We start from the raw sequence: 13,223 nt of genomic DNA on the forward strand, positions 1-13,223 counted from the left end.
ATGTTAATGTCTCTCAAGAAAGGAAATATATTAAATTCTTACAGACCAGCAGCTTACATTTAGAGACATCACTGGAAGAGATATAGCAAAATTGTTGCTATAAGATTAAAGATGTGGTTGTTACTTTCCTAGTGACCTAGATCAAATAAATATAAATTTATTTATGCCTGCTGGTGATGTTTGAAATAACAATGATAAAAACAAGACTGGTGCCACTTCTGAATACTTTTGGATCACAAATCTATTGGATGTGCTTCAATCAGTGATGGCATAGAAACTGGTTTAAAGACCTGGTGGGAAGAACAGCTGTGATCATTTGCCTCAAGCAAGCAAATGTTTGTGGCTACCTTGACAGCAAACTGATGAAAAAGAGATCTAGATTCTAAAGTCAAAGCTGGATAATTCTGTGGCTAACTTTACAGAGGGCAGTCTTTCATTTGACAAACTATTCTGTTTGAAGGGTGGCCCATTCATAAACTGGTTAAAAACAGAAGACTACACACCTCTGTTGAAAAAAAAAAGAGGGACGCAAGGGTCCTTGGAGCTTCTCAAGATCAGCCCTTAGAACAAGCAAAATCAAAGCAGCTCATTGCAATCTTTCCCCTTAAGGGTTTGTTTATTTGTGTATTGGTTTATTTCCAGAAGCCCAACTTGCAATAAAAAAAGTATTATGTACAATTATTTAAATGAAATGAATGCTTTAAAAAAATACAAAACATACTTTCCATTTTGAAGAAACAAAAGCAGTACAACAGATAATCTTATTAGGGTGAAATATCTCATCCTTTAGAAAAAAAAATAGTGATTATTTTTACAGCTGCATGTATACATATAATACAGCATGTGCAAATTTTATGCTAATGTACATTCTCTTTTAGCCTTTTTTCTAGTTTGATTTGGTTTTGATATTGAAGTAAGACCTTTTCTTCTTGGTGAGGATTGTCATCAAAATCTGTCAGTGGACCTCCACAAATTTTCTCTAGCAAATAAAGAAAGCTAGAAAGCTAAGAAATAAAAAAGATGCCCATATGAGAAATTATCTCACTCCCATGCATTCTGAAGAAGAGCACTGCAAGTATAACCAGCAGAAACCTGCATCATATGTTTCTGCATATACACTCTCAGAAAATAATTTGGGATTGCACAAGAATAAATAAAAATGAAATCCAGACATCATCATCACCATCATCATTAATTCTTAGACCACTTCCACTGCTTCCCCTGTATATGCACTCATTGAAAGTAATTCTAAAATGCACTAAGTTTGCTCTGACTCTGAACAGCATTTTCTGATATTTTTATTTGACCCAGAGAAAATGTTACTGGACAAATGATTCTTTAGAATGGACGGAATGAAGAATAAGCAAGTAGGAAAACCTTTAGCACCATCTGTGGCTTCCTGATTCTAAATTCACTTAAGCACCTCAATCAGACTATTATTTTTGTCAGATCCATCTGTTCTGTGATAACATCAAGCATCAATAACATTCAGTTAAAACAGAGAGGACTACAAGGCAAGAAGGCCTAGTTCCTCCTTTTCAATCTTCTCTGAATATTTTCACTTCAGAAAGATCAGTCTACAGGGGTCTCCAACTGGACCACACAAGCAAGTGAAACCTCATATGCGGGATGTAGGCAGCACGCAAAACTATGCCCCCTCCAGTCTGCCAAAAAAAACCCTCTGTCCATGGAACTGGTCCCTGGTGTACAAATGGTTGGGAGCCGCTAGTCCATAGTCCACATCTAAAGTTTACTACTCAGCATCTCCTTTAATCTCTGATAATAAAATGCCACTGTAATAGCTGATAGCTATTTTAATCTGAGATTTAAGAAATCCTTTTGATTTGTTAACATATAACAAATTTTGAATCTTGTGACTGGCTTGTAGCAACTTGTGGACATGTCACTAAAATAGTAAAGTATAAAGCTATTTGAAAAGTCCTCCTCCAATTTTCTGTTTTAGAGAAACAAATTTCCAAAATTAAAATGGCTTGATCCCCTTGCTCTTAATATCTCATCTGTATGATTTCTGATTCAATGTTTTTTTTCTGGATTTGTTTTCTTTTGACAGTTTAAAATTTTTAGGATAAACTGATGACACTGCATTGTGAACCATCAGTGAATCAGAATAACAGAATAACATAATTATTCTAATCCAACCACCTGCACAAGTGGTAATCCCTATATCATTCTGGACAAATGGCTGTCTAATCTCTTCTTAAAAACCTCCAGTCCAGTACCCACAGCTTCTGGAGGCAAGCCATTCTGCTGGTTAATTGTTGTCAAGAAATTTCTCTTTGGAAGTTATTAAGAAAATAATGGAATGTGCTGAAATAAGCAGATTGACATTTGAAATCAGACAACAAGAAGATAAACTATTTTATAAGATTTGGGATTTATTTTATCAATGGTTAGACAATAAAACATGGTAAGATTTTTCAAGATTATGCTTAGAGGTTCTGCTATGGCAGTAGATAGCTCTTTTAAGAAGTAGGCATATATTCCGTCTGGTCCAATAGCTAGAGATAGTTTTAGATTGCATAGTGCTTTTTCTTTTTTTTTCTTTTTTTTAAGAAAAAACTTTATTAATTTTACTTTTAAAAAAACAACAACACAGCTACAAATTATATACAACAAAAAGACAAACAGGTCTCGGCATAGGCCAAGAGGGAAAGAGAGGAAGGCTTGAGAGAGGAAAGAGGGAAAGGTAAGGGAAGGGGGGGAAAGAGTAGGGAAAACAATTATAATAAAACCATATTTTTGTGACTGTCTGTAAGGTCCTTTCTTCTTCAAAACTATCGTCGGCGGTGCTTTTCTTTATCTCTGCTTCGGGGGCCTTGGCCTTAATTTTCTTAGAGGTGATCTATCTTTGGTTTAGCCAAATATACAAAGGATTCCAATTGCTATAATAGGTTGAGGATTCTTTATCTTTTAATGCTTGGGTTAGTTTGTCCATTTCGGCGCATTGTAAAATTTTCTGAATAACCATAAGTTCAGTGGGGATAGAGGGTAGTTTCCAGCACTGGGCAAATGCCAGCCTGGCCGCGGTTAAGATATGGATTGCAATATACTTCGATTTTTTGGATATTTGTTTATCAAAAATTCCTAGAAGGAAGGACTCTGGTTTGTACTCAATTTGTTCCTTGGTTATTTCCTCTAGCCAGTGCCTGATTTTTTGCCAGTACTTCTGGGTTTCCTTGCATGACCACCACATGTGGAAGAAGGTACCTTCTATGTTTTGATATTTCCAACATTTGGGGCTCGTGTTGGGGTGCATCTTCACCATTCTCGAAGGGGGCAGGTGCCATCTATAAAACATTTTATATAAGTTTTCTTTATAAGCTGCTGATTTCGTGATCTTAATGTTCCTGTTCCAGATCTTTTCCCATTCTGCTAGGGTAATGCTCCGACCCACGTTTCTGCTCCACGCAATCATATTTCCTTTGACAATTTCTTGTTCTAGTTCTGTTTCTAATAAATGTTTGTAAAATTTAGATATATTTTTTTTACTCGGTCCTAATAGAATTTTGTCTAAAGTCTGTAATTTATTGTAGATTCCAAATTCCTTAATGTCTTGTTTGTATTTACTATGAATTTGAAGGTACACCCACTGATCAATTATAAATCCTCGCTCTTGTAATTCTTGTCGTGTTTTCAGCTTTCCTTGTGGGTCTAATAAATTTTCGTACTTAATCATTTTGGTTATGTCCAAATTATTAGGGTGTACTATCGCTTCCATTGGAGATAGCCAAATCGGTATTTTTAGATAAAGTTTTTTACGTACTTTTTTCCAATTAGTTAAATAAGAGTCCCTGATAAGATGCCTATGGAAATATGATTGCCTGGGTTTCCCAGTTTCCCACAGAAAGGCATGCCATCCTTGCATAGTGCTTTTTCAACATTGTCTTCTATAAAATCTATATGTATTAGATCATTGTAGTTTTCTGTGGTTCGACTAGGAAATACTGGGCATGATCCATTGCTGTTTACAAATGCTAAGCCAAAGTATGTGTTAAAGAAGTTGGCTTTAATGGTGTTGTCGTTGCAGTCTTTACCATTAGGTCTTATCAGGGGTGGGATGGACCTTGAGTCTTTTTGTTTGTTGTTTATAAAATTGTAAAAGGCGTGGGTGGAATTGGTGCGTAGAAGGTTTTCCTCTTGTTTAATGTGATAATTGGTGCATTCAGTCTTTATCTGGTGGCATACATTTTTGTATCGTCTTTTGAAGTTGGCAATTTGACCAGATTTGTTTTTCTGCCAAAGTGATATCTTTTGGGATTGAAGTTTCCTTATTGTTATGGGTAATCTGTTTTCTTTTTTGTTTTGGCAGTTGTTATTGGTACATATAGTTTGATGACTCTTTTGACTTCAAGTAAAAATATGTTGTAATGGTCTTCTACAGTATTGCAGCCAGTGAATAGTGATTGCCAATCAAGGGATGAGAGATCATTGTCTATAAGATCATAGTTGCCTTTTTTGAAGTTATAATTGGGGATTATGTCATTGTGATGATTTTTGTGTGGCTGTATGTTGAGACAAAAGTCAATCATATTGTGGTTACTGTTGGAAAAGGATTCTTTAGTTTGTATTCCATAAATTAAATTCAAACTATTGCAGAAGATGAGATTGAGGCAGTTGTTCAGTCTAGTATTGTTGGTTACTAGTTGTTCCAGTCCCAGATTTGTAAGAGCATTGTAGAAGGTTGCATGTATGCCTTCAGTTGTACACTTGTTTAGGGTCCAATTAATATGAGGTAGATTGAAGTTACCAAGAAAGATAAAAGCATGTGGGCAGGATGTTGCCCATGTTAGTAGTGAATTTAGCTTGTTTACATGTTCGATGTCATAATCAGGTGCTCTGTAACATAGTAAGAATCGAAATGTGATATTTAAGGATAGTTCACAGATGATGGAAGAGCAAGCTCCTGAGTAACTTGGATGTTTTTTAGATTTAAGGACTTTGTATAGAAGATAGCAACACCACCTCTTCTATGAATTTCATGATCTGATCGGTAAACATGATAGTCTCTTACTGTGGTAATGGAGTCAGGGAGAGATGCGTTGAGCCATGTTTCATAGACAAATATGATGTCGAATTTAGCCATATTTAGTAAGAGGAGAAATTCAGGTATTTTATTCACAAGGCTTCTTGCATCGAATAGCTTGCATTTAAGGCCAGCTGTAGTTGGAATTGAGGTAGTTAGGTGTGTGCATGCCTTGTCTTGGGTGATGGTAGATTGGTTGAAGTAGGGTTGTGGTTGAAGGTTAAAGCTGAGTTATGGGTTGTGTGACTTACTTTTGATACAGTCAGCACGGAAGTCAATATACAGGTCTTTTTCTCCATTGTCTAGATGTTTTTTGAGTTCTGTGCGGAGTACACGGGAGCGGGCATGTTGCTGTATGGTTAGGTCAGGGTGAGAATGGAGGTTCTTATGTTTGGTGTTGCTTTTGGAAAGTAAATTTATAGTATAAATGAATTTACGTTTGCTTGATTCATTTTTGCAAATGAGCCTGCAGAAGCGTGGAGCCACAGAGCTGTCTCTGTTTTTGAGCTCTTGGCCAATGCAGGAAATGTCAAGTATTTCATCGGGGAGATGGCTTATGCTTGATAATCACTGATGATGTTTCGGACAGTTGTGATGTTATTATTGTCACTGATGATGATTGATTGTCATGATGATGATGATTGATTGTGCTCTACTTTGACAAATGCCCAAATATATTTAATTATATTATGTCCACAGCATTTCTCCTGTTCCCTAATTTAGTCATTATGTTAAAAAAATGAAATAAATTTAGTTTGGCATGTTCTGTTTTTGACAAACCCATGTTGGCTTCTGGTTATAACTTTGCTTGCTTCTAAGTGTTTTTAGATCTAATACTTGATTATCTTTTCCAGGATTTTCCCAGGTATTGATGTCAGGCTGGTCGGTCTGTAGTTTCCTGGATCTATTTTTTTCCCTTTTTTGAAGATGGAAATCACATAAGCACTGTTCCACTCCTCTGGTAATTCCATGATGTCCAGGATATTTGAAAGATATGGTTCAATGGTTTTAAGAACATGTCTGCCAGCTCCTTTAGAACTCTGGGATATAATCCACCTGGCCCTGTCAAATTTGGTCAAATCAAGCTGCATTTTTATGGTTCCTTACTACTTGGAAATTTAAAGGAAACTTTATAGCTAAGGGCCAAAGTAGCTGAGACTCAAGTAAAAGCAATTTGCAATTGTTGAACAGTGAGATTCTGCTTCTTACAGCATGCCACTCTACCTAAATTCTTTTCATACACCGAGCCATTTTCTGTGCTTAATAGGCTTGCTGAAAATTTTTATCATTACATAATAAAAAGAACATAAAGTGTGCTTTACCTATCCTTATGATCCAGGCCCCACTTTTTATATGATTGTGGTGAGAAATATCAGGATCATTCTTCAATTTTCTACAGTAAAGCATGAAGATATTATATTCCCTTGACATGTCTGTTTGGACATAGGTTAAAATCTTGATCCAGGTTTCTCAAATGCATGTACAGAGATTTTTACAAATTGATGATCCAAACTCTGTCAAGGACCTTGGGGTACTCATCTCTAATGATCTAAGTGCTAGAGCCCACTGTAACAACATAGCCAAAAAGGCATTAAGAGTTGTTAACCTAATCCTATGTAGCTTTTTCTCTGGTAATTTCACACTAATAAGTAGATCATACAAAACATTTGCTTGACCAATACTTGAATACTGCTTATCAGTCTGGAACCCACATTACGTATCTGATATTAGCACAGTTGAGAAAGTCCAGAAATATTTCACAAGAAGAGTTCTCCACTCCTCTACTTGTTGTAGAATACCTTCTGCCACCAGACTTGAAATTCTAGACCTAGAAAACCTAGAACTACGCCGCCTTCAGTCCGATCTAAGTATAGTGTATAAAATCATACATTGCAATGTCCTACCTGTCAATGAATACTTCAGCTTCAACCATAACAACACAAGAGCACACAATAGATACAAACTCAAGGTTAACCGCACCAAACTTGATTGCAGGAAATACGACTTCAGCAACCGAGTGGTCAATGTCTGGAATACTCTACCTGACTCTGTGGTTTCTTCCCCAAACCCCAAAAATGTTAACCTTAGACTGTCTACTATTTAACTCGCCCCTTTCCTAAGATGTCTGTAGGGGGCGTGCAGAAGTGCACCAACGTGCCTACTGTCCCTGTTCTATTGTTTCTTTTTATTTTTCTTATATCTATCCATTTCATGTATTCATAACTATGTTTATACTTATACCTGTTATCTTATAATCCCACAAATAAATAAATAAATAAATAAATAAATAAATAAATAAATAAATAAATAAATAAGAATTATATGGTAGAACTTTATTTTTCAAAATGTTTTTTTCCTGCAGCAAGCATGGACACCTTTAGAGGAAAGAGTCATATATAATTACAGATGATGATGATGATGATGATGATGATGATGATGATGGCAATTACGATGATGATGATGAACTACAGTTTTTTCCATAATAGAGCAAATAAAAATAGAAAGAGTAAATTCATAAGCCGAATTCATACAACTATGCAATTCATTTTGACAAGTTCAGTCATGGTTATAATGTCAGTTCCTTGTCTGATTATACCCTCTGAGCTATCTTTGAAGAAAAACACATGGACAGCTGCCCAGGATATTTCATTTCTACAAAGTCTTACTTATAGCTGAATGCAGCAAATGCAACTGGGCGAAAGAATGCTTTGGAAAAGGCACCACAGTCTAAAAAACAGAACAGATTCAGTTGGAAATAGATTAAACATGTAATCAAACATAATTTTCCAGTTCTAAACATCATGGTAGAATAGACTATATTCAAAAGAAAGTTTGGTTCTAAATGTAATATATAAAATAATTATAACAAGAAACATCACTCAAGACTATAGTAGTGTTTACATTTATTTATGTAGCAAATTTAAATGACTGCCCAATTGTCACATATGTGACTCTGTATATCAGAATTCTATTTTTCTATTTTCATTGTGCAAATCACCAGATAACAAAGGACAGCCTTTTGATACAAACTCTAAAATATGCACAAACACATGCATTCATAACATCCTCCCTAGAATGGGCACCACAAACACAAAATTAGCCTCCCTAAGATATGCTGTGCTGGGACGACAAGTTGTTGTACTTAAACTCAGTATTGAAGGAAACTTACCCAGAAAATGCCACAAATCTTCCATTTGGAAGGTTCTTAAAATTTGAAAAGCAGTAAAAAAATAATAATTCTGAAAGTTATTAAGAAATGAGGCTTGGTGGAACTTATTGTCCATATGAACTATACTATGACTTTGAGCTTAGTTATAATCCCTCAATTCTCAGTCACTCAGTTTAACAGTTGACCACAAAAACTTCAGTTCTTGCAGTCTATTCATGAGAAACAGCTATCCAGAATGCATATTGGCAATATTATCTGTGCTTTCTCCATGGTGAGAAAAATAACTTTCCTCTTTCAGCCAGCAAATTTCTTTCTGTTGGGTCACTGTTCCAGTTAGTTGTGGAAGATACCAATCTTCTAGTACAGAGTCACATAAGATACAGAAAGAGGTGAAAGTGACAAATATTGCTTCCTTTTGTTTTATAATCAAGAAACATGCCAAACTTCTGATGATTATTTATGTATGACATTTTATTAAAGCACCACCCTTAGAGCCAGAATGGGTCAAGAAATGGAAACCACAGATTCCAGGTATGATACTTTACTTTTGTAGGATCTTGTGGAAAATTGAAAGTCTTAAGTTTTTCCTCCATTCCATTATATACTAAGCAATGGCAAGTTTTTGTTTTTATTTCTTTCTCACATTTTGCTTGGTTTCTGGTCCAAATGCCTTCCCAATGACTCTTTCACAGCTTTTCCAAAGTCAGCTCTAAAATGGTTATGTAAAATTTTCCATTTATTATACAGAAATACAACTCTATAAAGAAGGGTTTTGATATTCATAATCACCTCAAAATGAATTTCTATTGTCTCTCTCTCTTTTCTTCATAATAAAGCATTCTGAAATGATAAGAGATATGAATTGTGGAAAAAAATGTCGAATATTGATGTTCATTTTAAATATATCAATATAGCAACTATTGTGGGATAAAATTAATTTTGGGATATGCTTTTCTTCATTGTTATATAGCATCATATTGTTGCCATTGTGACTTTCCGTAATGGATATGCACAACATTTCCATTTTTTGAATAACAACCTAAATTCCTTTTTAGTGAAATAATAACCATAGAACTAATGATAAAGGGAGTTTGAAAAGCTGAAGAGGATTTTACTCTTATCTGAAAAAGAATATACGGAATGGAAAATGATTCAGTTGAAGATAACAATTTTATATATCTGTAAAAGCCCTTGAGATAGGTTATGAACTAAATCAATAGGAAATTTAAAATGTTGTTTCTATTGGAAACACTATGTTAAAAATTATTTGGATATTACCTGTAGTTCTGTTTATTAATCTTCTCCTAAAGTTCAATTGTCAGATGAAGATGGAAATATTATCAGGTTAAAATAGGAAGGAATATTTTTAAGCAAGGAGATGTTGTTGGGATTTGTTTATTCCAGTGGGAAAAAGACTTTATATGAAGTCATTTGGAAAGCTTTGTAAAACCCTATTTTCTTTCATCATTCAGAATTTCTTTGTATTTGACATTCAGGAATATATGAATAACCAAACAAAATGAGTCCCCAGTGGTTCCATTTATTTCAAACAAGAGGTAGGTAGAGTGGAATAGCTTCCAGGTAAAAACCCTTTGCCCACTGATAGTAAATGATGCTTGTATTCTGCCTACAAGTATCAGCCTTGCTTGGAATACCGGAACCAACACATCAGGATCAACATGTAGTTTGATCCAGTAAAATATAATAGAAAGTCTTGTTTTCTAACGAGGGCCAAAGGGCAAAATTTGTGAGCCAGCTCATTGAAACTTCTGAAACTTCTGAATTGCAATTCAGTTGTGCAATTAAACAGATAAAGAACCAGATAAATCCACTTTCAGGATTTCTATCTTTCTTCTCCATTCTTCTGAATCTAACACTAGCTCTATTGCCATCTCTATTACCTTTCAGTTCTCTTCCAAGAGCCAATGTTTATAAAGCCAAGTTATTTTGGTGGAGGTTGGGTTGTTTGAAAGACCGTTCTAGATGAGCCAACCTTCAGTTTTGTTCATATCTTGAGTTACAGATTTATCTTAACACAGATTTGAGCCTTTCCAACTCTAACTCTTCCAAAAGCTTCAGTTGTCTCCATTTCTTTTCACTTTTAGGAAGTAAAACCATCTGAGTTTTGCCAAGTCCTTCATGTGATCTGAGTTTTAGTTTCCTGCTTTTTGATATGATTTTTTTTTTTAGTAATAGTAGATGATATGTTACTTTCTTCTAGAAAGTAGATCCAATCTGGAACTTACATTCTTGATGTTACTTAAGAATAAACAAGGAAATGGCATATTCAGATCCCATCTTTGTCTCCCCATCTTTAACTCCTGTTCTATTTAAAATGTCATTTATCCTGTATTTAGATTCACACCCCATCTTTGTCTGCCCATTTTTAGCTTCTGTCCTATGTATTATATTTGTACTGTAAGTAACCCATTTTAATAGAGTTTTTATTTTTGCAACAAGAGTATTTCATCAATATTTGTTAGAGCTATGGACCACTCCAAAATCAATCTCGCACCCATTGCATGCAGTTCTGGGAAATGATACAGCTGTTCTAAGATGTGACAGAAATGGCTTTTGAGAATCAAAGCTAAACTATTGCACAACCCTAATATTTAACCATTGTTGCTCCCAGTCCATAATGTTTTCTTCTTCACTGAATTAATAGGCAGGATACCAAGTGAAGGACAGGAAGAGAACTTTTTACATTCTATCACTGCTACCATTGGAGCAACATTCAAGTCACGCAAATGGTTCAGAGGAAGGTAGGTGATAGAATATTTGCAGAATCGTATTTTTAGTGTCACACACAGGGTCGAGTTTTATTTAGAACTGGAGTTAGAATAGGCACAATTGCTTTTATGATTGAGAAAAAAATGGTTCTTAATAGAAATTCTGAGTTAGATTATTGAGATGATCATTTTTCAACTGAAAATTATTAGCATCTATTTCCCAAGCTACAGCTTCCCAAAAGGAAGAAAGCCGTGACAGTTCATATATGTTTATAGCAGGAAGGAACTCCCTCAAGGAAGGAGAATTTGGGAAAGAACTTACGTAGGGAGTTTGGAAAATACTGGTTTATTGGTGGATGAGTGCTCATTTCAGAACACTTTTGCAGGTTATGAATTTAGGTTCCTAGTAAGAACAATTTGTTGATCTCTTTACAATCTTCTGCATATAAGAGAAAAATTGGAAAAGAAGGAAATAAATGAAGGGCCCAACCACCTTTGTCTTAGCTACAATTTCAATTAATTGTAAGATGTAACATACATCTTACATCTTATCCCTGATAGACTTCTTCTGAGGGATTAAATTCATCAGCAAAAAGTTCCTCACCACTAGATGTGGCAGAAAAGGAAAGGAACATCTCTGTTCTTGAAAGAATTGTTTAATTTTGTTCAAAGTAACATGACTGGTTCCTCACTTAGGACTTCAGAACGAGCTAATAGAAGCAACAGATGGGAAATCATCTAATTATTTTATACTGCAATTTCCTCAAGAATCACTGTATACTCTTTCTCTAAGAAAAAAATATTCTTTTCTTGCTGTATGTTTTATTCTTTGCATGAATACCAGCTGCCTTAATAATTACTTACTGCACAGTTAAGACCTTAGGAAAAGGAAGAACAGTCATTCTACAGTATTTCATTTCCCTTATGCCATGACTAGATAGGACATCCTCCACACATCTAATGAAGCAGACTGTGATCAACGAAGTTTCAGGATCCAATCTGGATCAGTCACAGGGACCAGAGATTTAGTCTTTTGAGCTTCCAAACTCATGCTAGAGCCCATCCTCACAGAACTTCTCTCTAATGGAATGTGTCATTTTCCAATAGATGTTCCCTGAGGATGGGGTCCAGCATGAGTCCAAACATTACACATTTACTCATTGGGATTCTAGGATTGCAGGAGCCTGAAGAACAAACATTTTGAACCCAACAGTTTATTATTGTTGTGCTAGTGGCAAGTTTGATCATCAAAATAAGAACAGGAAATTGCAAATAGCCAAGTGCCACAAATCCATAATTCACGCAGAATCAAACATTAAATACATTATATTGGATGTTCATTTATTAAACAGATGCTTACCTTGTTTTTAATCAAAGAGGTTTAGAAACATCAATAGAGCCTGTCTTCAGGACAGTCAACATATAACAAACCAGGAAGAAAAGGGGAAGTGGTGGGGAATGAAGATAAGTGACAGAAGGAAGCAAGATCAGGTCCCAGCCCAAACTTCTCCATATCTCATGTCCATCTGACAGGGCAACAATTCAAGCAGGATAGATTTGTTGCTTACTAGACAATCACTGGGGAGAGCCTAGGACAACCGGTTTTTCAACAAGATTAGCTGTGCTTTAAAGGGTGTGGATATACATATGGGCTTGTGAGGATGGGGACAGAGAGCTTAGCATCCTCCTGAGAAATTTGAATGCAATGTACTACAAACAGAATATTTAATATTGGAACATTTGGGAACATTTTAAAGTGTCATCCAGCAGAATATGACCTTTGCCAAGCAAGGATTTCAGTTTCCACAACAAGATAAGGATACCTTTAGAACATGTTTTTTAAAAAATCAAGATAACATCCATAATTAATGATGCTTATGTGTGTTGCACATAAAAGCAAGTGATGTTGCTGAAAGTTGTTGTTCTGAATTTAGGAGTATGAATTCTCCTGCTCATAAATATTAAGTATTCAAGAATAAATCAAGAGTAAAATTCAAGCAGTGTTCTATTCTACTCCTTATCCATACCTGTGTGGAACCTCCTACAACAAGAAATCTAGAAATATCTGATGCATGTGAATCTGAATTATAGAAAACAAGTACAGGTAATCCTTGATTTATGGCCACAATTGAGCCTAAAGTTTCTGTTGCTAAGTGAGACTGTTGTTAACTGTCTTCTTTTTGTGTGTAAAATATCCATAAGTTAGTTTTTCAGAGCCATTGTAACTTCAGATAGTCACTAAATGTCCTGTTGTAAGTTAAGGGCTACTGGTACTTAAATA

The 13,223-nt window shown here is 35.2% G+C and overlaps 1 long non-coding RNA gene across 1 annotated transcript; it reads right to left on the reverse strand.

Annotated features, from left to right (window-relative positions):
* Nucleotides 1-7,469: 7,469 nt before the first annotated feature.
* Nucleotides 7,470-12,560, reverse strand: LOC148127589 (uncharacterized). The gene is made up of 3 exons (XR_015740967.1): nt 12,303-12,560; nt 9,003-9,053; nt 7,470-7,771 (listed from the first exon to the last, which is right to left on the reverse strand). It is a non-coding gene; the product is annotated as an uncharacterized LOC148127589 (long non-coding RNA).
* Between the last annotated feature and the right edge of the window lie 663 nt (nt 12,561-13,223).

The sequence above is a fragment of the Pseudonaja textilis genome, chromosome 1, assembly GCF_049901715.1.
Source record: "Pseudonaja textilis isolate UNSWEBS1 chromosome 1, rPseTex1.2, whole genome shotgun sequence".
Classification (NCBI taxonomy): domain Eukaryota; kingdom Metazoa; phylum Chordata; class Lepidosauria; order Squamata; family Elapidae; genus Pseudonaja; species Pseudonaja textilis.